The following is a 26,144-nucleotide window of genomic DNA, read 5'->3' on the forward strand; positions in this document are numbered from 1 at the left end:
GTAGGGTACAGTGAGATCATATTTGTGTTGTAGAAAGATTTACTTTGACTGCGGTGTGGAAAGGGGACTGAGGGCACGAGAGCAGTTAGGAAGCCAGGGAGTCAGGAGCCCGTGCTCATTCTCCATGGCTTGTCTTACCTCATTCTCCTTTCTGGAATATTTTCCTAAGTCCATCTAAATCCTGTTTCTCCTTCAAACAGCTTGAAGTGTCCAGCTGTTCAAACCCTTGTTGACTTCCTCTCTTCCAAAGCTGTGCTTGGTTCACAGGGCCACATTTTACTAGCGCTGTATAATAACCCACAGTTGTACTGAATCAGGGCCATGTCGTGGGGAGGGGCGTATACCTTTTCATCTTTGCTTTCCTATCAGAGTTACTTGCTTTGTACTTTAAAGGACCCAGTGAGATCTGATGCATTTATAAATACTAAAATGTAAATAAAACTGGCCTTATTACTTCTTCTAGGATAATATCTTTTTAAGAACTTCAAACCTATACAGAAGTGCAGAGAACAGTATATTGACCCTCTGTGTTCCAGCAGCCAACCAGCACAGTAATCAACTCAAGTCAAATCTTGTTTGGTTTATACTCCCTCATACTCCATCCTACCCCCAACATCTTATATAGGCAAGTGCATTGTAGTAACAAAACTCATTAAACCTAAAGAATGCATCCTTAAGGGAAGAAACTACTGGCATTTTAAGAGAGAGATTGGGTAGAAAATTTTCTGTAGGTGCCCTTTGAAACAATCATGTAGTGTATAAGGAAATTTAGCTCTTGCATTGAGTGTCCGGAATATATATAAAGCGACATGAGACACATAATGCCTTTGGGAAAGAAAATGTTGCCACAAAGTCTAGAACTGGTTTCTGGGGGATCTGAAATAGCTTGTTAAATAGAGATGAAGCTATGCTTTTGCGGAGAGGTGCCCAGCAAAGGAGAGTGTGCCAAACAGAATGACCTTTCTCAAAGATATCTGAGGCCAGGAAATGTGCTGGAGGACACAGCTTCCAGAAGAACCCAGGTACTCAAAGGCACGTAGTACTTGAAAGGGCAAGATCTTCTTTTCTTTTTCTTTATGCGATATAATTAAACGATAATAGTACCATGCGGCACAGTTTTATGAAGCAATAATCCAGTTCCCAAATGGGTAAACTATAAACCTGATGGCCAAGTCATTTATCCCATTGAGGAAGCCAGATTATTACAGGGGAAAGCAGGGGATCACCCTGTTATAATTATTTTTGCTTCACAAGCTTAAATAGGTCTATGACTACTAAATGAAGATTCTTACCCTGAGTAGAGAAACTGGCTTTAAGTCAGAGAGTAAGATGAAGGTGAGTGGGGCTTGGGGTGAGGGGTAATTGAGGGGGCGATGTTTGGGCAAAGCTCTAGAGGGGTGTGACTTTGTAAAGAAAGCTGCCCAGGGGTGAGGGGGTGAATTCAGTGTAGTAATAGTTTAAGAAAAAAATCAGACGCAGTGCCTTTACTTCCTTATTCAGAAAGCAAGAAGCTATTTTCCAAGACAAGTGGGGAAGGAAAAGGAACTATTAATTTGGGGGATCCAGGTATGTGCCAGAACTTTTATATATCGGATCTTGTTTAATCCTCACTGCAACTCTATGAAGTAAGGATTATCCTCTGAATGTGTGAGGAAAATGGGCCCAGAGAGGTTAAATAATTTGCCCAGGAACATAGGACTCATGTGTTGAAGCCAAGATTCAAACCAGCCCCTTGGATCACTCTAGTTTGTCTCATCAGGAGAATTACAAGGAAGGGCCTCAACTGAAACCTGACCTGTACTGGATGGAGCCTCTCCAGGGTCCATTTAATGGGTCCTGATTACAAAATGTTCTTACACTCTGGGCAATAAAGAAGAATGCTGAATACGTTCTTTTCTAATGGGATCATTGGAGCCAGGAAGGCAACCTCCTGTTCCCCACAGAGCCCAGATCTGTCCTACTCCCTGGCCATTTACTTATCTTCTGCAAAACCCTCAATTTTTGTTTCTCCAGTGCATTGCGAGGCACATGCTAAGAGACCAATAACTATCGCGCAGTATATACACAAAAGGAAGGAGACGGGTAACCTCCACAGGTATCGCCAGCGCATAAAGAAGTCAGGATTCCAGTGTACTGACATATCCTTTAGAGTCAGCTTCAAGTTTTCACTCCTCTTTCCTTTATTTGATTCCACAGTTGTTTTTTCCATCTTCCTAGAGCACTTATTGTCCACACCATGTTGCCAGCAATTCAGCTATCAGAGTGTTTGTTCTTGGTTTGGTATTTGAGTATCTTGCCTCCTGTTTCAGAGGAAAGCCACTTAAGGACACGGATCATGACTTATTATTCTTGTGTCCCTCACAGCACTGACCACACAGCATTCTGTTAGACGGTGTCCAGTAAGTGTCGGCTGAACTGAATAGTCTAAATGAATTTGAAGAGGCACAGTGGTTAAGAGCAGAGTCTTCGGAGAGAAACAAAACTGCTTCAAGAACCTGTTTCTGCCACTTGTTAGCCTTGGACAAACGTTATTATTTCTCTGAAGCTCATCTTCTTCCTCAGTGAAAAGTGGACAACAGTGGTCGTGTGAAGGTCAAATGAGCACAGTGCTTGCCAAATGGTCAGTGCCCAGTTAAGCAGCAGGAAAAGCCAAAGGGGAATGTAGACAGCGAAGAAGCTGGTCTCAATTTCCTCATGGCAGAAAGGAATAGAGGATGGGGAGGAGAGGACTCAAAGGCTCACATAACTAGTTCCAACAGTTATAACTCCTGGAAGCGTGAACACTTGCAAAAGTCAACTGGTCTTAGAGTTTGGAGCCATTGTCATTTACTCTCTTTCTTTTCACCTCTGTCTTCTACCCTTGTTTGGGACAACAGGCCAGGCCCTTATCTGGTTCATCCCTGCTGTCCTCAAAGCTTTGAGAACCTATAATTTGTTCTTTCCCACAGTGATAAAGGCAAAAAGAGCACAGTGCAGAGAAGAAAAAAAAAAGTAACCTTCCATATACCAAACATTTATGGAGAATGTACTCTACTTTATTTTGTGAACAAAAGTGGGAAGGTCTAGTTGGAAAAGCAGACAGTAAACAAATCTTATATTTAATGTCAGGTAGATAAATGCTAGGAAAAAAGATAAAGTAGGCTAAGGGGATAGCAAAGGATGGCAATACTGCTGTAGATAATCTGGTCAGAGAGGGCTCTGATAAGGTGACACTTAGGAAGAAACATGAAGTCCTAAGGGAAGGAGTCATCCCAATATCTGGAGGAAGGACATTCCAGACAGAGAGACAGCCAGTCCCTGTGGTGTTAAATTTGGTTGTTGTGGTCAAGGAGCTGCAAGAAGGCAAATCTCATTGAATTGGCCTGATAGAGGAAGAGAAGGATGGCAGAGGGACTGGAGAGGTACCCAGGAGCCATATCATATAGGACTTTATAGACAGAATGGTTCTTAGACCCAGGAAAGAGTTTTAGAGTGTTCTCCTTCCACAGTCACAGAAACATAAATTTCTTAACAAACACACAGGCCTCTGCTACTTGTGATTCAGCCCTCAGGGTTAGCACAGAGCAACCCTGTGCTAAACACCCACTCCTTTTTAAATGGCAACTTTATTGAGATAAAGTCACATACCATATAATCATCCAAAGCATGCAGTTAATGGTTTACAGTATCATCATATAGTTGTGCATTCATCACCACAATCAATTTTTGAACATATTCTTCATTAAAAAAAAAAAAATAAGAATAAAAATTAAAAAGTCCATCCAAAACATTCCATGCTCCCTATCCACCCTATTATTTATTTATATTTTATCCTTACTTTTTTTTACTCATCCATCCATCCTCTGGATAAAGGGAGTGCCAGCCGTAAGGTTTTCACAGTCACACCATAAAGGCTATATAGTTATACAGTCGTCTTCAAGATCAGGGCTACTGGATTTCAGTTCAACAGGTTCAGGTATTTCCCTCTAGCTATTCTAATACACTAAAAACTAAACAGGGATATCTATATAATGCATTCAAATAAACTGTGAAATGACCTCTCAACTTTGTTTGAAATCTCTCAGCCACCGAGACTTTATTTTGTCTCATTTCTCTCTTTCCTCTTTTGGTCAAGAAGGCTTTCTCAACCCCATGATGCCAGGTCCTGGCTCATCCCTGGGAGTCAGATCGCAGGTTGCCAGGGAGATGTACACCTCTGGGAGGCATGTCCCACACAGTGGAGGGAGCTAAACACCCACTCTGGAGACTAACACTGTTCAGGCACAGAAGACTCTTCTCCACACCTCTTATCTGATGTCCTCAAAGTGGAAGTTCTCTGCATCTAAATGCTGCAAAGATTTGAGCTTTGTGCTGCTGGTCACCTTGGAAACAGACACGGCTTTGGAAAACAGGAAGAATTTGAATGGAGAAAGCATTTGATTAAAAGAAAAGACAAATTAATATGATGAATTCCTCTTCTCATGTATCTCTGATGCTTACAAATTTTTGCATAATGAGGTGTTGTTTTCCAGGAACATCAAGCATCCATTTTCAAGTTGCTCTTCATGTGCAATATGTTCTTCTGGAAGCACTACTGAATACAGTTGCAAAGCGTTGCTGGGGGCATTTTGCAACAGTGAAACAATCATATTACTCTTAATATTTGTATATGTATTTATATGTATATCTGATGTCAAGAGTGAAGTGTGATAGGGAGTCTTTACTGTCAACAAGATGAAGTTAGAATTACAAATAGTTCTGTTTTTATAAAAATATTTGATAAGATTTAATTAAATTTTCCAAAAGGAAATACATTTTAGCCTTGTTTAAATATGATTTAAAATACTGAACTTCAGTAATGTAATCAATCTTTTGCCTTTTAATTTTAATAGTTAATTTTGGTATCATTTTTGCCAGCGTATGAAATCTAATTTTGCATTTTGATTTTTACATTCATATTAATTAAACATTTTTGGTGAAAATTTATTCGATATTGCATTCTTTTAATAAAATTACCTTTTTTTCCCTTTATATCATAACTGTCACTAGAACACAAATTAGGTGAAAATCTTGATAAAACAACATAATTTTTAATTTTGCTAAAAATAAGGCAAGAAAAATACACTTTATAGAATAAATTATTCATGAGTTATCCATGTATGTATTCATATAATAATTCATGAGTATCAGTGTATTTATTTATTTATTTATTTTCTGCATGGGCAGGCACTGGGAACTGAACCCAGGTCTCTGGCAAGGCAGGCAAGAATTCTGCCACTGAGCCACTGCTGCACTGCCCTGTATTTATTTTATTATTCTTCTAAGCATTGCTATCCCATCAATGAAAACCCAAACTTGCATGATTAAATGTAGTAGTATGTGACATTTTCCAACTCTTAGGCATTAAAAACCATGGATTTACATTTTTGGTCATATAAAAGTCATGGATTTACATATATGCTTAGATTTCTTCACTTCAAATATTTTTCAAGTAGAATGTATGTTTTAAAACATTTTGTTATCTTGATTTTAAACCAAGCAATTTAGAATATGGCATGTGGACCTTGTTTGAACTCTTGTCCTGGCCCCACAAATGATAGTGAAGACCTCCTACATAGTAAAGGCATGGTTAAAACTGAGTTTTATTCCATGTGTATTGGGCAGTAGTTGGGGGGCTTGAGCAGGGGAGTGGTGTGATCTGACTTACGATTTGAAATGAATTCTCTGGCATCAGGCAGAGAGTAGATGAGAATGGAGGTGGGGGTCAGGAACAAGACACTACATAGCAGGCTACTGCAGTGGTCCTGGAAGGTTGGCAGGATTAGGGGAAAAACTGGAGGAAAGTGGTCTGGATATATTTCAAGGTAGAGCCAAGAGTATTTGCTTATGGACTGATGTGGAGTGTAAGAGAGATTTAAGAATGACTCCAGGGATTTTGACATGAGCAACTGGCAAGGGATGGCATTATTGATTGATATAGGAAAGCTCAAAGAGAGCCATGTATTTAAGAGAGAAAAATCAAGAGTAACGTTTAGACTTGCCATGTTTGGCATGCTTATTAGACACCGAAGTGGAAAAGTTGTGCAAGCAGAAGTTTGGAATTTCAGGGAAGGGTCCAGGCTGGAGGTACAATACAGGTGGTGCTTAAAGCCATAGGGCTGGCAGAAATCATAAAGGGAAATGAGCATAGCCAGAGAAGCAGCATTACAAACACTTGGCTCACAGGGTTGCTGCGAGCATTATTTAAATGAAATGACCTACAACCATCTAGTACAGTGCCTGGTAATGGCAGTTTCTTTATAAACGGTAGCTGTTAATATGTTTTATTATTGTCTCCTCATTTGCTTATCTCTAGAGCTATGTAAGTTGGCTAATAAGATTCTTTTTTTCCCCAGATAAAGAAACTGATCAAGAAGTTGAATGACTAGGTCAAGTTCACACAGCAAGTGGATTGTAAAAGCCAGTTTCCAACTAGAACTTTCTATACAAAGTGCATGGAGGGGGTCTGGGAGGGGCAGCTAGCCATGCCAGTTGTCGAGGTCTGCCTGTTTGGTCTGGCAGTCAGGAATGTAAACTTGTGTATCTGCAGGTGTGTATTTGTATGAGGAGCAGGTGAAAGCACCTGTCCCTGGTGGCGCTGGGGTCAGGTTTCCTGCGTCCCGGGAGGAGAGAATCAGTATTGAGGCCAAGTTATCAGGAAACCTGGAGCTTCTTGCCCAGGGTCTGCTCAGATAACTGCTTTATCCTTTCTGCTTCTGTAAGTTTAAATGAGTTCCAGCCAGAGCATGTCACGGCAGCAGCGACACCCAACATCTAGAGAGTTTTATGCCAGCATCATTCTAAACCCTTTATCTGATTTTTTTTTTTTACTTCAATCCTTGCAAAAACTTTGTGGGCTAAGTAGTATAATTATCTCTAGTTTACAAGTCAGGAAATTGGAGGCACAGATTGGCTAAATAACTTGCCTAACGATGTACAGCCAATAAATTGTAGAGGTGGGGTTCAAACCCAAACAGTCAGAAATCACTTGCTTTTGAGTTAAACCTTTTCGTTTCACGTGTATTGAAACTGAAGCACAGAGGAGTCAAGCACCTTGCCTAAGATTACACAGCTAGTTCCTGGCAAAACTCAGAACCCTTGACCTCTAGCCTAAAGCCCCTCTTAATGCCCAGGCTAAAAAGATCATTTGTTTACCTGCTGGAGGCTTTGGTTTGTTTAAGGCTAGGACTGCACATCTGGGCACAGAGCCTGATTTCGGCTTGGTAGTTTTGACGTTATGGCTTCTTATATCTTTTTCAATCTTGTTTTATGTACCCAGTTGGGGAAACTCGTTTGCAGTTCTCTGCTTGATTTCACTGTGTAATCAACAGCAGACTCTCTGAAACAAGTCAGATTCAAAAGTTCTCCTTTAAACATTAGACTAGCAAGGAATTGTGATGGCCATAGGATGTCCTTCCCTGCTTCCTCCTTCTCACTATGAAACGACGAGAGAAAGGAGTTTACCAGCATAACAGGAAATGGTGTCAGCCCATTTCAAATTTGGTTCTCCTCAAAATTCCCTCCAAAATGAAAGTCTCACAACTCAACCACCACCCTATGGGCTTGGTAAGATCATTTCACTCCTTAGAGAAGAGGAGAAGGAGGCTGAAAGGTGATTTAGAACAGAGTGGAACTTCACTGGGCGAAAACAAACCTCCTGAGAGCCTGGTCTCTCACCTGCATTTACAACTTCACCATCTTAGTTTCTTAACATGCAATGTTCTTCTTGCAACAGCCAAAGAATTATTTTCTAAACGGTTATTCCTAATTAGTATTGCTGAATAACGCATAAGCTGTTTAGAAGAGAAACAACCAACGTTTGCTTCCCCTAACAACACCCCACCCCAAACTATTATAGTTTCTTACTGAGCCCTCTTGGCACTCTTGGGCTTAACAGTAGTGAGATCTCAGGAGTTCATATTTGGTATGGCTTCTTCAATCTCTGTAAGGTAATTTCCATTTGTTTTTGGATTTCCAGAGCACCAAATGATTACAAACAAACGATCTTTGTTTGAGACAAGAGGGGTATCGTCCCTGACCAGAGTTTATGGGAGATGAAGGGGAAACTTCTTTTGAGTCACTTGTAACATCAACTGAAACATTCACCCTTGCAGTCTTGCCCTCAAGGAGCCAGGTCTAGTTGGTGATGTGTCTTGTCCAAATAGAGGGCAGGCCTTGTCCAGTTGAAGATCTAATTTTAAATGAAAATGCCAGAGCTTCACATTTGCTTTCTAACATCCCAGTGCCTGTGATTGCATTCTCGGGACATGAGATGGGGCTAAAAACTCTCCAAAGCTGCTATTGTAGGTGTCTAAACTCACTTGCTAAAATCACAGCGGGGTCCGCAAACGTCACACCTGGAATCTGGAATGAGCATTATAAAATTGGCAAGGCTGAAAAGGCATTAGTAAACATTATTAAGAATTCCTTGCAGGCAATTAGACCCCAATAATATCTTTGGAGAGGGTGTTTTTTTTTCCTTTTCTTTCTTCTTCCTCTCTCTTTTTTTTTTCATCTTTATTTCTATCTTGCTAATGAGAGAGTAATGAGCCACATACTTGTTACCTAGAAGGAATATCTCTGCAAAGCTCTAGTGAACTTAAAAACAGTATTTACAAACTGATTATTGCTCGCATTCATTATAAATTTTAAATTAGAGGGAATGGTAATAAAAAGAGCCAGGAAACGAGTTGTTCCTCACTCGGAGGTTTCATGGTCCCTTAAATGGTGAAATGTTAAGATTCTTGCCACCGACAAACAGGCAGTGAGAGGAGGCGTGCTTGGGCGCAGGAGGAGAGTAAGTTTCACAGCTCTGGACCAGTTTCTTCCCCTTATGTGTTTTCTCTGATGTGGTTGTCCTATCCCACAGTGAAGGCAGTGGGGTCTAGGATGGAGGCTTAGGAAACAAAATCCAAAGATTTGTTTCTATTGAAAAGCCATCAGTTCTTTTTACACACTCCCCACTAAATCACACCACTCCTCCCTTCTTTTTTCTGCTCATTCATTTCTTTTCTATGCTCCCTTCTCCAAAAGAGGGAGAAACTTGGGTTTTAGACCAGGTTTGTGATCTTGGCCGAAATGCTCTGCTTCCTACTGGAAGGGCTTGTTTCCCCCTGACATGTGGGAGGCAGGGATGAAAACTGTACCAGCTTAACTTGGGGACCTGGCCCCTTCCCAGAGCTCCACAGTGGGCCCTAATGCCATTTTATGTGAAATTCTTTTTCTCTGAGTGTGTTTGTGCTGTGAGGTGGGTGTCACATTTAATTCTTTTCCATGTGAGCATCCCATTATTGTAGTGCCATTTGTTGAATGATTCTTGTTTTTGGAGTGCATGGGTGGGAATTGAACCTGGGTTTCCTACATGGCACCCCCCCCACCCCAATGTCATTTTAAAAGTGAGGAGAAGGTGGGCTGAAATCCCCTTTCTCTCCTGCCCGTTAGTTTCCTTTGGTTGTGACAGAAAAGTTGGATAAGTGTAGCTCAGTAATCCTTAGCCCCTTACCCCTCCTCTACTGGCCTTCTTTATTTATTACTATATTATTATTATTATTATTATTATTTGTTTTGCCCCAGGGTGTTTTTCTTACCCACTGGTGGAGGCCAGTCTGTATTTTCCCAGAAATTTCCGTATTCCCACTTCTCAGGGCTAGCGGACCGCCGCAGCTCTGTGGGTAGTGGGGCGTGAGGGCAGGGTGGCCAGTGCCCCGTTTGCCTGGTGTTCCTGGTTTACACTGGACTTGTTAACACTGCTCCCCTTTGCTCTCACAGGTGCCCTGTTTTGGATAGTAAATGACAAGAACTCTCTGAACAAGTAGTTTTCAAAGCGTGGTCCCAGAACAGGCGGCATTAGCATTACCCCAGCAGCTTGTTAGAAATGCAAATTCTTTTTTTGCATTTACACTGGCCTCACTCCAGACCCAGTGAATCAGAAACTCTAGGGGTGCAGGCCAGTGATCTGTGTTTTTCTTTTTTTCTTTCTTCAAGGATTTTTTTTAATTTAGATACAATCACCTAAAATGTACAATCAATGGTTCACAGTATCATCATAAAGCTGTGCATTCATCATTATAATAGATTTTTGAACATTTTCATTACTCCAAAAACAATGAAAATAAGAATAAAAATAAGACTAAAAAACAACACCTAAAACATCCCATAACCCCCTACCTCCTAGTGTTTTTTTGGTCTTTTTTTTCCCTTACTCATCTGTTCATACACTGGATAAAGGGAGTTTCAGTCACAGGGTTTTCACACTGACATGTTCACACCTTGAAAGTGCTTTAGTTATTCAATCATCTTCAAAAATCAAGGCTATTGGATTACAGTTCAACAGTTTCAGGTATATCCCTCTAGCTCACCAAAAACTGAAAAGGGATATCTATATAATGCATGAAAATAACCTCCAGAAAGACTTCTCTTCTCTATTTGAAATCTCACAGCTACTGAAACTTTTGTTTCATTTCTCTTCCCCCTTCTGGTCAGGAAGGCTTTCTTATTCCCACAATGCCAAGACAGGATCATTCTCTGTAGTTGTGCCCCAGGTTGCCAGAGAGACATACCCCTGGGAGTCATGTCCCTTGTAGGGAGGAGGGCAGTGAGCTCACATGCAGAGTTGGCTTACAGAGAGGCCACATCTGAGCAACAAAAGAGGTTCTCTGGGGGTGACTCTTAGGCATAATCATAAGTAGGCTTAGCTGCTTCTTTGCAGGAGTGAGTTTCATAAGGGCACCCCAAGATCGTGGGCCTGTCCCATCAAATTGGCAGTCCCCAATGCTTGTCAGAATATCAGGTCTTCCCCTGCTGGGGAAGTTTAATATTTCCACATTTTCCCCCAGTCCCTCAAGGGGACTTTGCAAATACTTTTTAATCTTCTGCCCAGTTTACTCTGGGATGTATCAGGGCATCATACTAACCTGTACAAGCCAACAAGATCTCACTCCCTATTCATGGTTCCATGTAACTATGGTATTTGAATAAGCTGACCATATAAGTTAAATTAATGTGCTACCAAAAAATATAAATTTTGCACCAAATAAACATCCTTTCCTTTGGTCACACATAGAAGTTGAAATTTTAAAGTGCACTCAATATCATCCATTACCATTTAGTCTGATTTACCTTAGTCCTACCCTGATCAGCTTCATTCATTTCTCTAATTGAAATCTGATCACTTTTTCAGTGTTTTTAACAGCTGCTGAATGGGGTAATGCTGTCTTTCATAGCTACAGAACTCTAGCTGTCCCTCAGGTGTCACACAGATACCTCAAGTTGATTAGATTAAACACAAAGAGCTCTGCATCTCAGAATTTGGAAATAATAGTTACAACTCTGGAATAGATGTGACTGCTGTAAGAAATTAAAGTCTAGGAACCTTTACAATATCCCTTCACCTGATAACCTATTTTTGATTCTGAGAGTGTGCACATTATACTTAGTCCATATTATTGAGGCATTATAATATTGGTACTTTCGTTTCTGGCTTGTGTCACTCAACTTTCTGTCCTTAAGGTTCATTCACCTAGTTGCATGCCTCACAACTTCATTTCTTTTTGCAGTTGCTCAATATTCCATTATATGTATACACCACAGTTCCCCCTTTCCAGTTCTCAGTTGATGTACCCTTAGGTCACCAATTCAATTCACAGATACTGCCACCATGAACACCAGTGTGTAGATATCCATTTGTGTCCCTGCTCTCCAGTATACACCTAACCACGAGGTTGCAAGAGTAATGGCAACCCCACCCCTAACCTCCTGTGGAGCCACCACACTGCCCTCCAGATAGGCTGCACTCCTTGACTTCCCTAACAACAGTGAATAGGTATAATGCTCTCTTCGTATTTTCTCTAGTACTTTTATCTTTCTGTTCATTTTTAAACAGTTTTATTCACACATCATGCAATCCAACCTAAGTAAAAAATGAGTGGTTCTTGGTATAATCACATAGCCATGACTTCACCACCACAATCAACATAAGGACATTGCCATTTCTTCTGCAAAGTATCCTATACTTCTCCCCCATGTCCCTCCATTTATTGACATTTAGCTTTGGCTTAATACCTTTGTTATATTCAATGGAAGCATCTTACAATGTTACTGTTAATTGTAGGCCCTAGTTTGCATTGATTATATTGCCTCCCCTCCATACCATCCCATTTTCAACACCTTGCAATATTGGCATGCATTTGTTCTCTCTCATGCAAAGACGTTCTTATATGTGTACATTTAATCACCATCATTGTTCACTCTTGGCATCACTAAGTTATGCTGTCACTGTCTTTATCTTCTGTCTTTCCTTCTGATGACATTCATCCCTCAGCCCTCAACCACACTTATACTCAGGTTTCTTCAGCATACTTACAATATTGTGCTACTGTCAGATAGTATTGTGCTGTCTATTTCTGGGCCTTTACAGTCCGTCCTGTTGAACATTCTATACATTTGATCCTTCAGCATCAAATGCCCAATCGCTACCCTCTTTCTATCTCCTGATAACCTGTGTTCTCAACTCTAACTCTCAAGTCAGCGCGTTGTGTTTTAAAAGACCTCCAGGTGATTCCAATGGGCTAAAGTCTGAAAATCACTGACCCAGCCAGGCATTGGGCTAAGTAATTTACTTGCATTATTTCATTTGATACTCATGACAACTAAGGAAACTGAGACTTAGAGAGGTCAAAAAGAGTAATGGTTTTAACCCAGGAGATCAGATTTCAGTGGTTCAACTGCTAGTTTAATTAAAGCAAACTCTCTTAAGATGCAAATGTTATTTATCTATTCCTCTGATATGAGTGGATTTATCAAAAGATTTTCTACTTCTAAAGGAATGTACTGATGAGTAGAAGGGGTACTGAGAAGAGTCCAGAATGGGAGGTACTGGGTTTCAAATATTTAGCTCCTATGTCCAGGAAGCAGATGTACCTTATTGGCTGGAAAAAAAAATCTATAGAGTGGCTGCTTCTTTATGCAGAAGATCAGATTGCATTCAGTCCCCGTTTTGGACATACGCTAAGGATCCCTTTCTGTCCTGTAATCTCTAGCAGTAGCTTATACATGGGATTGGTGACCAGGGCACAGCTCTTTCCCAGGAACTTAAACCAAGTCACTGAGATGGGTAGCACCAAGGCAACTGCTCTATCTGCAGTCCCACAATGGGAACATACTTGGCCTTGGAGTCAGGAATGTGCTGGAAATTATAGGAGACTCCTGATGGCTCTAGAAGACTTGGAAAGCCTGTGTTCATTTCGGCAAATAAAGAAAAAAGAATTATCTCTAGTATTATGGAGTATCATATAGTAGTTAAGACTATAAGGCTTTGGAGATACACTTTAAGATCTGATTTAAGTCTTGGCCTGGTGTCTTAACATATGTGATCTTGGACACATTCTTAACCTCAGTTCTGCCATCTATCTATAAAATAGAGATTACCATTTTATATATCTTACAGAAATATTGTGAGAATTAAATGAGTTGCATATCCCAGCACTTGAAATATAATAAATGCTCAAATAGTATTAGCTTTGATTATGTGACTGTTTTTCTTGGATCAATCAAAATGTTTTGTTGGTGATGTAGGGATGGGATAGGAAATGCTATTTCAAGCATTAAAGGAGTACATATAGATCCAATTTGATGGACCTTGTGAATCAATGGGAAGGACATAAGGGCAAGTGAGAGAGCATAGGATGCTAGGGGAAAGGATGCTTCATAAAGCATTTCAGTTGGCAAGGCAGCATTATCACTTGTGGGTCTAACATACAAGTGGCCTCTTTGTGGAATCTGAAAGGAGCTATGATTGGGAACTAGACATACTGCAGATGTATGGGGCCTGCTTAGGTGATGGGCATTACTTTAGCCAGGAAGCTTGAGTTTCAGGTGAACACATCCAGGGAAAATGTAGACATACAAGTAGAAATCAATGCATGGATACAGACATATATGCATATACCTACACACACACATATAAATACGACTTCACATTTATGTGATACATTATGAAGTACTTTCATTTTCATTCCCATTCTGGGGAGCAAGATAAGCCATGAGTCATTAGCTGGTGAATAGAAAACTGGCAGGCTGAAGAGAAAGCCAGAGCTTTAGGAACTAGGAGATGCATAAGGATAAAGGGCAAACAAGGGACCAAATGTGGAAGACCAGCCTTGTCCAGATAAACACATTTATTTTTAATCAGATTATTTAATTTTGCTTGTGTCTACCTCAACAGGTTGTCATTAGTATTGGATGACAAAATGAATACAAAATGCTTAATGCCAAGTAAGTACCTATATAAATAGTTGTAAGCTGGTTAATGGTGAAGGCCATCTGGGATGTTTCATGAGGAAAGGCTCTTCTGAGAAAAAAGAAGGAGGAAAGAAAATGGGTGTTTTACTTTCTTAGCTGCTCAAAGCAAATACCATGAAATAGGTCAGGTTAAACAATGGGAATTTATTTGCTTACGGGTTTGAGGCTGGGCAATGTCCAAATCAAAGCATCATCAAGGTGATACTTTCTTCTCAAAGACCAGCTGTCATTGATCCTTGGCTCCTCTGCCACATGGTAAATCACATGAAGACATCTGCTGGTCTCTCCCTTCTCTTCTGGGTATTGTTGATTTCAGCTTCTTGCTTTGTGGCTTGCCCTCTCGTGGTCTGAATTCCATTCTTTAATAAAAGACTCTAATGATAGGATTAAGACCCATCTGGATGGAGGTGAGTCACACATTAATTGAGATAGCCTCATCAAAAGGGTCTATTACTATGGGTTCATACCCATAGGAATGGATTACCATTAAGAACATGTTCTTCTGGGGGTACATACAGCTTCAAACCACCCCAGTGGGGCAGGAAAGTGAACCAAAAAAATTGTCCTACTTGTTATTTTTGGCCTCATCTTGGAATTAGTAAAGCTAGAAGCAGGATTCCCTGTCCAGTGATCTTTCTCTTATATTAGACCCATTCTTTAATCACTGGGCCTGAATAAGAGACCTCTATTTCCCCATAGACTGTGCCTGGCAAAGCAGACATTTATCTGGCCTCTACTTTGTGCCAATGAATTCTTAATGCCAGACACCACATTCTTGATACAAGATCCCAGATCTCTGCTGAGGATTAAATGGAAGCATCTTGTCCCCCTGGCTCAGATCTTCTTGCACATTTCTAAAGAAGTTGGCAGTGCTTGTTGGAAATACTCCTGAGTGGCCAAAGCTTAGGTCAGGTCTCACAGTTCTTGCTGGAAAGCTCCCTTGGGAAATAAGAGCTTTTTCTTGAGTGTAGGGCATGCTAGATGTGAAGAAATCCATCTCTGTCTCTTAGTTAGGATCCAGAATTCACCAGTAGCGTCCATGGAAACTTCTGATTGTGATCATCAGCAGGCTACATAGGGCTGCTTTTCACTCCTCTTCCTCTAGGATTTTTTTTCCCTGATTTCAGATCTTATCAATTCCTATTATCTTCCTAACACATTGACTTTCCTTTCTTCAATCTTTCTTCCCATCCATCCATTCACCCCTTGAACCATTCAGTCAACACTAATGCTTACTTCATATGAGAGCCTATGCCTAGTTCTGAACAAGTTTCATTCATTCATTTCCATTGCTAAGCTATATGGACTTTTAAACTTCCCAGATCCTTTTCTATCTTCCAGTCCCTTTCAAATTTGAAGGTTTCTGAATCTCAGCTCTTAGGTCTTCTCATGTCTCATGGTTGTCTAGGTTTATAGTATAACCTGGACAGTCTTGATTTTTCGGGTGAGGCTTCTTGAGGCTTTGAAATTGGAGGGTTGGGTTTAGGAAATATTATCATTGTAAGTGAAAGAAATAGTGGTTGGGTGTCCAGATCTTGAGAATAGGGTCTGATGATTGGGGTTTGATTGTTCTGGTCTTTGCTATTGATTTGTATGTAAGGTAAGAAAACACGCTGAAAGTGTCATTTTGAATGATCATTTCTGTATAATCATCTTCCCACCATCACCAAATTATAACATCTTCTCAAAGGGACTGATTTCCTCCTGAGGAAAGCCAGGTGATCAGTCAAGATACTGAAAACACCGGTGGTTCTGGTGAATCAAATTTTCTCATTATCTGTAGAATATGTGCTGAAGAACCTTCATACCCATGACTCCTAGATCACCAGCTCCTGTTCAGAGGGGCCAGGGAAGAAATTTGCATTCTTTTTTGCATTTATTTTTTCCTAATGGTAAGATTCAATCGTTTTTGTGTTCAGGAATCTGTTAATATACTGGTAGAGATAAGATTGTGTGCCATGCCATCTCACCTCATTCCCTAGTGCCCTTGTCTTACAGAAGCTCAGGTATGGTCCCCATAAGGAGGCATCTGAGTTCAGGACTTTCTTCATTTTTGACAACATTCAGTCCTCTGTGGCCTTTGTATTATTTTACGGTCATCCAGTTCTCACTGGTCACCAGCACTCGGCAGAGCTTGGATACAAACCCCAGTGTGGCCCTCCCACCTGTTCCCTGGTTTTCCTGATCCGTTTGTGCTTCTCATAAAGACGGCAAGCAATTAGACTGTTCAGTTGTGGCACATGGTAGTGTAAAATTATGGAATTTAGGATTTTAATGAGTTCAGGTGCCATACAAAAGAACTCCCCCTACTCCTACCCTCCACCCCATGTCCATAAAATTATATGGCTTTAGAATTGGGGCTTTATGCAGCCTGGACTAAGCCATTTTATTTAAAGAAAAAAAAAATCAACCAAGAAAAAAAAGAGAACCAACACAATTATATGCAGATTTGTTCATAAATCAGGCACTGCAGCAGCTGTGTGGCACATGTTGGTGATCCTGAGTTTGTTGCTGGAACTTGAAAGATAAACGTGAACCTGTTTCCACAGAGGAAAATCTGTTCACAGCAAGGAGCTGACCCTGCTCTTTAAACAAGGATCATGGTGTGGCAGCCTGCTGTGCCCCTGCCCTGGTTTGCTGTTTGGTGGTGAGGCCCACATGAAGACAATACCAAAGAATGAGCAACCATTTACCGAGGGCGTAAAAGAGTGAGTAACAGACACAGAAGAGTAGGCAAAACTTGATTCTTCCATCCAGCATTCTAGGGCCCAATTCGATAGGTCACTGAAGCAGGCTATGTTTTTCATTTCTATTTTCAGAGGTGAAAGATCTTTTGCCTAGAGCCAAATAATGCAGAAAAAAACTTATGCAATTTGTGATGAAAGAATAGCCGAGACTTATGTCTATTTAAACATATGTGTGTGTTTCCCCAGAACTCCTGCCAAGCTCTGTGCTTGTCCTAGGTGTGCAGACAAGGGAAGGACAAACAGAGGGGACCCATCTGTTTCAGAATTCACTACAAGGCTGATTGCTTTTGTTCTGGCCTGGTGCCAACAATAACTCATTGCAGGGTCCAGCTGTTTCCAGCCATTTCCTTGGTCCAGGTATTCCTTGGGGGATTGATTGTAATACAGTATATTTCTTAGCTGGCTTTTTTGTAGGTATGGGTACCTGATCAACTTGCCTCTATTTCAAATATAGGTAAGGTGAGGGTTGCTTTGTGACAGTATATGGCACAGGTTGATACCTACATCTGTGGGATCGGTTAATTAACTGGCCAACCTCTTTTCTTCTTTTATTAAATGAAAGGGGAGAGTTTTTGGGAGATTCTTTGGATGCCCAATTGTCTTCTTTGCCCTTTATTTTCTCTCTAGGACTGTATCTATCAGTGTCTCCACTGAAAGTAGAGTTAATAGTAAGGAGGAGCCTTCAGCTAATCTCAGGTAAGCAGTATTGGGGTGGTTCTGTGCCTTTCAATAACTTTATCCCAGCACACTCCTTAGCATCGGGCAAAGTGAAATGGTCTGTCAGCACCAGATGATTTCTTTAAACTGGAAAAATGTTAATAATCCCAGAGGATGATGTTGTATCCTTTCACGTAGCTACAATTCACTCTGTCACCCACAGAATCTACAAGAAAACTCATACACTCAGGATGAGACACACACACACACACACACACACACACACACACACCACAAGTGATGCATCATTATTAATAAATGAATGGAGCTATTTGTTATTTATTATTTAAACCTTCAGTACTGGCTGGTCTGAGCGATACATAAAATATGGGCAAGTAATTTATTTATTAGGGAAAATAATGATTTTTTTTTAACCACAGCATAACTCCTTCTGAACCAAAACAGCAAGAGCTTTATCAAAAACGAATACGATGACTGGTAATTTTAGAGTCTTCCATAGCATTGTAACTGACAACCTTTTTAACGTAAGTACATTGAACAAATAATTTATGGATGTATTCTGGGAATATTTTAGGGTGTTTTATTACTACTTCTGAAAGCTATGGCATGTTATTGATTTTGGTATATTAATATAACCTAAAAGTGAGGGCACATGCTCAGCTCCTAATCCACATCAGCTTTGATGGCCAACAATATATTTTACTGAAAGGAGCCTTGAACCAAAGCAGCAGAGGTTAACAATTACGTATCGTAGCCAGAAGTTTAATATTATGAATTTCACTCATTACAGAGCTCCCACTTTGGGGACTGAAGCAAGTTTTCTCTACTTGAAGTTTCATCCAAATCTCTCCACCTCCATTTGTTAGTATGAGTTTTCCTTTCCCTAAAGCCCACTATCTCTTCCTACTTCTTTGGAATTCATGAAGGCTGCCTGCTGCTGAAAAGAAAACCATCATTATCCCTTTTCCAAAAGTATATTTTTTAAAGTGGGGTTTTTGAAGGCCTGTTTTAAGAGAGGCTATTATGTTCCTTCTTATATTTGCTTGCTTCTTTCAAGCAGTTTCTAGATGATTAATGCTTAAATTATCAATGTTTTCATATTTGTGGCTTTTCTAAACATTTATTTCTTTATTAGGTTTAGACCCAGGACTTTATTACAAGGACATTGTTCATTATTAAAGGACATCCTTTATTACAATGGCCCCAGAATTTAGAATTCTCTGTAAACTGTCATCACATATTTGTAACCTCTCAACAAGAACCCAAGGCTTTTAGCCAAGCTGGCCTTTTATTGCTTCTGAAACTACTTTTATGCCTTTGAGGCTGCTTGCTCTTCTTCTTTTTTGTGTGCCATCTTCTCTTTTGCATGATGATTTCCCAGACCCCTCCAACATGTGATTATCTTCCTCTCTTAACTCCTGTGCAACTCAGCAGCTCTCCCCTGTGATTTAGCACTTTATCATGAGTAGCCTTGAATTAGTCCCAGTTTTTTCCCCCCACAGTATATACTTTATCCTGGACAGACTACAGTAATTTGAGGAAAAAATATCTTACATTTTTTCTTGTAGCCTCCCATCATAGGGTGGTGCTGAATGGATATTGGAGTCTCAGTTTACCCTAAATTCAGTAAACATTGAATTTAATGTTTACTGAAATCTAAGGATAATCAACCATTTTCAAAGTATTGCTGAGTTGGTATCCCTTTAATGCTTCAAAAATTGCATTATAAACTTAATTAGTACAGAGTTACTGTTTGGGGTGAGGGAAACATTTTTGGTCGTGAATGGTGATGATGGCAGCACAATGTTGTGAACATAATTAACACCACTGAATTGTATATTTGAAAGTGGTTAAAATGGGAAACTTGAGATTGTGTATGTGTTACCAGAATAAGAGTGGAAAAATACCATGGAATTGTACAACAAAAACTGTGAACTCTAATGTGAAGTATGGAGTACAGCAGCTAGTAGTATAATTACAATAATACTATTTCATTAATTGTAACAAAATACCACATTAATGCAAGGGTTAATAATAGGGAAACTGAGTGTGTGTGTGTTTGTATGTGTGTGCGTGTATGTGTAGAATGAGAACTCTATTCTCTGCATGATTTTTCTATAAACCTACAACTTCTCTAATAAAAAAATTGTATCATGATCAGAAATTTCACAAAATTCTATTTGGGCTCAATTATTGGGATGGACTTTCTTTCCCTTTGTTATTAATTTTAAATAAATTATCATTATGAAGATAACAAGCCCCCATTAGAAAGATCTGAAATTCCCCAAAGCAAGAAAGTGAGAAAGAAAGAAAATAATCTCCCATAATCCCACTTACCCATAGCCAACACCTTGGTATATACCCTTCCAGGTACTTTTCTTTGCATATGTAGGTTTATATATGTATACACACACACTTTTTACATATATTGCTATTACTGCCTTTATTAATTCTTGGAATAAATTACCAGAAAAAAAATTACCTTTCAAACTGTTTGTTTGAAAGGATGTATATACCCTAGAAAAGCCATGTTTTAATCAAAATCCCGTTATATAAAGGTAGATTAATCCCTATTCAATGCTGTATGTCTGAAACTGTAATCAGATTATCTCCTTGGAGATGTGATTTAATCAAGAGTGGTTGTTAAACTGGATTAGGTGACCATGTGTCTCCACCCATTTGAGTGGGTCTTGATAAGTTTCTGGAGTCCTATAAAAGAGGAAACATTTTGGAGCATGAAGGAGTTTCAGAGAGAGCAGAGAATGCTGCAGCACCATGAAGCAGAGAGTCCATAAACCAGCAACCTTTGGAAATGAAGAAAGAAAATGCCTCCTGGGGAGCTTCATGAAACTGGAAGCCAGGAGAGAAAGCTAGCTGATGACACCATGTTTGCCATGTGCCCTTCCAGCTGAGAGAGAAGCCCTGACTGTGTTCACCATGTGCCTTCTCACTTGAGAGAGAAACCCTGAACTTCATTGGCCTTGAATCAAGGTATCTTTCCCTGGATGCCTGTATTGGACATTTCTATAGACTTGTTTTAATTGGGACATTGTCTCAGCTTTAGAACTGTAAACTAGCAACTCATTAAATTCCCCTTTTTTAAAGTCATTCCATTTCTGGTATATTGCATTCTGGCAGCTAGCAAACTAGAACAAAGGGTTTATATAGAAATATAAAGACAAGTGTGTGTGTGTGTGTGTGTGTGTGTGTGTAGATACTTTTTAAAGTATCACACGCTATGTACTATTTTTTAATCTTTAAAAAACTATGTGCTGTTTTGTAACCTAATTTTTACATGTTAATAATGTGGCTTTAATGGCTGGATAGTAAGTCTTTGTACCTTGACTTATTTAACCAATTAATTATTGTTGGACATTTATAGTTTTCAACTTTTCACTCCTGCAAACAGTACTAAAATGAGCTTTCATATAACAAATATTTGTGCACATTCTTTATGACTTCCTCAGGATAGATTTCTAGCACTGGAACTTCTAGGTTGAAAAAGCATGCATATTTCAAGGCATACTCTCAAACTACCTTTCAGAAAGATGGGATTCATTTATAGTACCATAGTAGAACTAAAATCCGCTGTTTCCTCATCCTTGTCATTCCAAAGTTATTCCACTTGAACTTGAAGAACCAAGTTTGGGAGAGCATAATAAGTACAGTTTACAGCAAGGGAGGAGGGTTTACAACAAGGGAGAAGAGATCCTCCACTGTGCTGTCCTAGTGCTTTTCCTTAGAGGCTCTCCTATGCCAAAACTCTCCTTGGCCTCTGATGCTTGGGGCACCAAGTTCTGACTCCTCAGCGAGTGCTCTTGTAATCTGGCCTCAAGATTATGGCTGAGCCCCACTGGCTCTCATTCACCTACATTCATGCATTTTAAGCCCCTGCTGTGCCAAGCATCTCACCTTGACCAGGTATACCCTGTCCTCTTGTACCTATAAAGCTGTACGCCCAGAGCCACCTCTCATTAAAACCGAAGAAGATGGATATAGCTCTGGATTAATTATAGATCAAATAGTGCCAGTGCGTTTGTCAGACATTGAACATAACTATGAAATAGTGAAAACTCTGTGTTAGAAGGTCTTGGTTGTTGATTGTAACACAGTAAAAAAAAAAAAAAAAAAAGTAACTAATATCCTTCCTGTGCTAGGTAACTGTGTCATGTGCTTTTCTTGGATTATCATTTGTAGATATGTTGTTATTCCCATATTATAGATGAAGAACCTGAGATTCAGAAAGATTAAGTAACTTTTCCAAGGACATGACTAGAAAGTAGCAGAATTGGAATTGAAACCAAGAGGATGATAATGGAGCCATACTCTTAACCACATCACGCCATGCTGCCTGTGAGATGCCCCACCACAACTCTTGGCAGACTGCTGGGTCCATGCCAGGAACACCTCCAGACCCAGTGTGTTTCTCGATTCCAAGGCTGAGGTGCATAGTTCAGGTTCTAAAATGAGAAGTTCAAATGTCTAGTTGAGACTCTGTGCCCACCTTATCCATATAGATAAGAGTCTCTTAGCTACAGAATTATTGACATTTTAGAGTAGATAATTTTTTGTTGGGAGGGGGAGAGGAGCCGTTCTGTGAATTGCAGGCTATGTGACAGCATGTTTGGCCTCTACCATTAGATGCCAGTGGAACCACCTGCCCCCAGTTTGTAACAACCACAAATGTCTCCAGACATTGCTGAATGATTTCCTGGAGTGGAGGGTGGGGACAAAATTGCCCCCGTTGAAAACCACTGATGTAGATAATAAGTGGAAGACACTCTCTTATTTCGCGGCACTGGACTTATTATCTCCTATTATGCGTGAGGAACAGATCAGGATGCAGAGGAAATGGGACCTGGGAGAGAGATTTAGGTAGAAAGAAGGAAAGATACTGGGTTCAAAGTACCAGCCGTGTTGGGGTGTCACATCTCAGTGTCAGGGAGTCTGCTGCAAGATAGATGATACTTCCTTCTGAATGGAAGTGAGGGGGCTGTGAAAATCCATTTCAGGAGATGTTCATTGTAGACATGGAGGGGGAGAATGCATAGAAGGTGTGATGTCAGAGGGCAGGGGGGCTAACTAGCCTGGAGAGGAGCTGTTTGTGGGGAACAGTAGTAAGAGATGTTGAATTAGGAGAGAACATAGAAAGAGATCAGGTTTTGGGGTCAGAGAAACAGTGTTTTGATTTCTGGATCTGCCCCACGTTTGCAGTGTGATTCTGGACAAAATAATATGCTCTCTCTGAGTTTGATTTTAATCATCTGTGAACAGGAGTCCACCACAAGGTCAGCTTGTGGATGACTGAGGTTAAGCTGGGTAATACACGAAAATGCCTAGTATAGTGCTGGGCACATAGTAGGTGTTCAGATAAGGATAATAATAGTAGCTATTTTGTAGGCTTTAATGAGATAATGCATATAATGCTCCTAGACAAAGACTAGAACACAGTAAATGCTATTAGCTTTCAGTCGGGATAAGACCAGATCATTAATGAGCTTTGAAATTTAAGTAGATGGGACAGAGTTTAGATTTAGTGCATTTTGATGGGAATATAAAATGAAGAAAATGTGATTCTAGGAAGATGGGATTGGCAATGGCTCACCTGATGGGCTCAATGTAGAAGAGACTGGAACTTGGTAGATCATTCGGGAGGCAACTGCAACAGATAAAACATGAATAGATGAGGACCAGTTCAGATTTCTGGTTTCCTCCCTTGCAGAACTTTCATAGTAACTGAGTAGATGTATAAGTATCCCTGAAACGAATTCCTGAACAACAGAAAACAGGGCCAAGGTACACACAGCCAAACCTCAGTTCCTATGGAAGCTTAATATAAGGAACCCAGATATCTAGTTAATTGGATTTTTCTTATGCTTGTTGCTTCATTTCCCTTGGATGAACTCTGATTTATTTTGGGAACACGGGTCTATTCCAGGTCTTAGTGTTTATGTTGGTCCAGCTCCCCTTTTCTGTTCCCAGGGGTAAACAGACTGGCCTTTCTGACCTCGGGGTCATCACATGATCTGGGCAGGGTCTATCACAGCATTCCATCCTCTGACCATGGCGACTGGTCCAGGGCTGTGCACATGACCTGAACCAGACTAATAGAGCTCTTCGCTGAGATTTCATATCTGGAAATGGGAAAGTGATGTCCTCCTTTTTCTCTGGTAATAAAGTCTAAGAGACTTGTCCTAGAGTTGCTTTTGAAGTTCTAGAGAATGAAACAGATGTCTGTGACAAGCAGAGATGAGAAGTGGAGAGAAAGAGGAAAGGGAGGGAGGGATAGGGAGAAAGGGAGAGGGAGAAGGAGAGAAAGAAAAAGAAGATGAAGAGGAGGAGGAGGAGAGGAAGAGAATAAAAGGAGGAGGAAGAGCAGAAGAGAAGGAAAGGAGCAGGGTAGGTGGAAAAGGGGAAGATTGGGGAAAAGAGGAGAGACCTAGAGTTCCCTGACCCAGAGTTCTCTGGAATTGCACTTGTCCCCAAAGCTTTTCCTTCAGTTCTGTGAGCTAATCCAGTGCTTCTGAAAATTAAAAAAATTGTTTTACTTACACTAGCTCAGTAATGGAAATTGACAAAGAAATTTATGGTATCAGAATCTGATAATGTCCAGAAGTCCCCTTAAGGGTTGCTGTGCACCTGGCAAAACAATGTTCATTAAGTCACATAGTAAGTAGTTATTAAGCATCCACTAGGTGCCAGGCACTGTGTGGGTGATGGCAATGTAGTAGTTTGACACACAAGATTCCTACTGTTCTGGTGCTTTCAGCCTGGCAGGGGGAGCACAAGGTGGAAGGGATATAGTAGCAGGGCCCCATATATCTAGGGGCGGTGTTCAGGTCATAATTCACAGAGGAGATGCTAAACTGAGGCCCGAAGGAGAAGTAGGAATGAGCCAGAAGAGGATGGGAAGAGGGTCCTGGGCAGAGAGAACAAAATTGGGAGGAGAGAGGCTGGAGCAGTGTTTGGTGTGTTCTCTACAGCTTCAGAACCATCTGGAGGAGGTTTCTGAGTTACAATTCCTACAGATTATGCTCAAGACCCTCCAGCAACCTGCGGGCCACCAGTCCCCTGCTATAACGGTGCAACTTGTGAATAATGCCTGGCGTTCCTAAAGTCAGGGTTGAGAAGGGAGGGAGGCGATTAAAATAGACATTTATGTATTTTTCATTTTGCAGTTAGCTTGCTGTGGGCTGACCGCTTTTCAGGATCTGATTATTCCCTCCCAGAGGGTCCTGTGGTCAGACGCCAGCGGCGAGGATCTGTTACCATGGGTGACATTCTCATCCAATGGGGGACTGTGCTTCTTGTTTGCAGAGTGGCAGATGGAGCAGCTAATCGATACAGTCTGGGAGGGAGGCGTCCCCCGCCCCCAGCTGTCCCGCCACACAATGAGAGCTGGGCCCTGGGGGCTTGTGGAACACACGCCAGTGACTGGGCCTTTGATTGGAAAAGACCTCAGCCCAACGGGGGTTCTGGCTCCAAACAATACCTTGTTCTTTCCTAAGGTGGCCTCAGCACTTCCAGGATTTTTACAGCCCCTGCCTCGGGTAATACTCCTGGGAAAAGCTGCTGCCAAGCCCTTCTACTCTCTGTGTGGATGATACTGAGCATTCAATTCCAGTAAAAATCAGCAGGCTTTTTTTTTTTTTTTTTTTTTTTTTTTTAGCATTATCTGTGTGCAAGCAATATACTGAGCAGTAGAAAAGAATAAGGTAGTTCCCTTCCCCCAAGGATCTTATGATGCAGTTGGAGACTTTCAGTCTGGTCATGGAATATCCCAAATACATTTTATTCATCCAACCCATATAGTGAATGAACTTGAAATGAACATTGGCAATATATTTCAGACAAGCATTGTGTCAGGGGTTGGGGATGCAAAGATGACCAAGATAGGGTTGGTGTCACCTGGGACGATATATATCACTTAACAGTAGTAATAGCTAGGACTTACTGAGTGCTCCCTCTGTGTTATCTCACTAAATGTTTATAACGTTGTAAGTTGGGTGCTAATATGGTCTCCAGTTCTGGGTGAGGAGACCTAGACCTAGAGGACAGCAGTGATTTGCCCATCATCATCCTGGTTGGACTTCAAATCTATGCCTGTTACTGACCTGTAATTCAGTACTGTTTTCATCGATGACTCAAATATTTTAGCATTTGAAATTCATATGGTTAGATGTGTTATTTTATTGTTAAGATTTACGGAATGCCACATGGCTATTCTGTTGGATTGTTTGGGTTCCAGTAATGAGAAAATAATTGTTCATTGACTTGCTCATCCTAGTGAATCAGGAGCCAGGAAACCTGGGCCCTCAGACTTCTGAGTGATGCTGGATCCAGCCATTCCTCATAAGCAGCCTCAACTTGGTCATCCTCAGGTAAGGATAGAAAGACTGCTCT

At 40.6% G+C, this 26,144-nt stretch overlaps 1 long non-coding RNA gene across 1 annotated transcript in view; it reads left to right on the top strand.

Annotated features, from left to right (window-relative positions):
- The window catches only part of LOC143664555 (uncharacterized), a 162,433-nt gene extending 144,175 nt beyond the window's left edge, over positions 1 to 18,258 (top strand). Inside the window, exons 2-3 of the long non-coding RNA XR_013166475.1 lie at positions 17,691 to 17,759; positions 18,161 to 18,258. This is a non-coding gene — a long non-coding RNA (uncharacterized LOC143664555). The remainder of the gene's footprint in view (positions 1 to 17,690; positions 17,760 to 18,160) is intronic.
- Positions 18,259 to 26,144: the final 7,886 nt, after the last annotated feature.

Source organism: Tamandua tetradactyla, chromosome 20, assembly GCF_023851605.1.
Source record: "Tamandua tetradactyla isolate mTamTet1 chromosome 20, mTamTet1.pri, whole genome shotgun sequence".
Classification (NCBI taxonomy): Eukaryota; Metazoa; Chordata; class Mammalia; order Pilosa; family Myrmecophagidae; genus Tamandua; species Tamandua tetradactyla.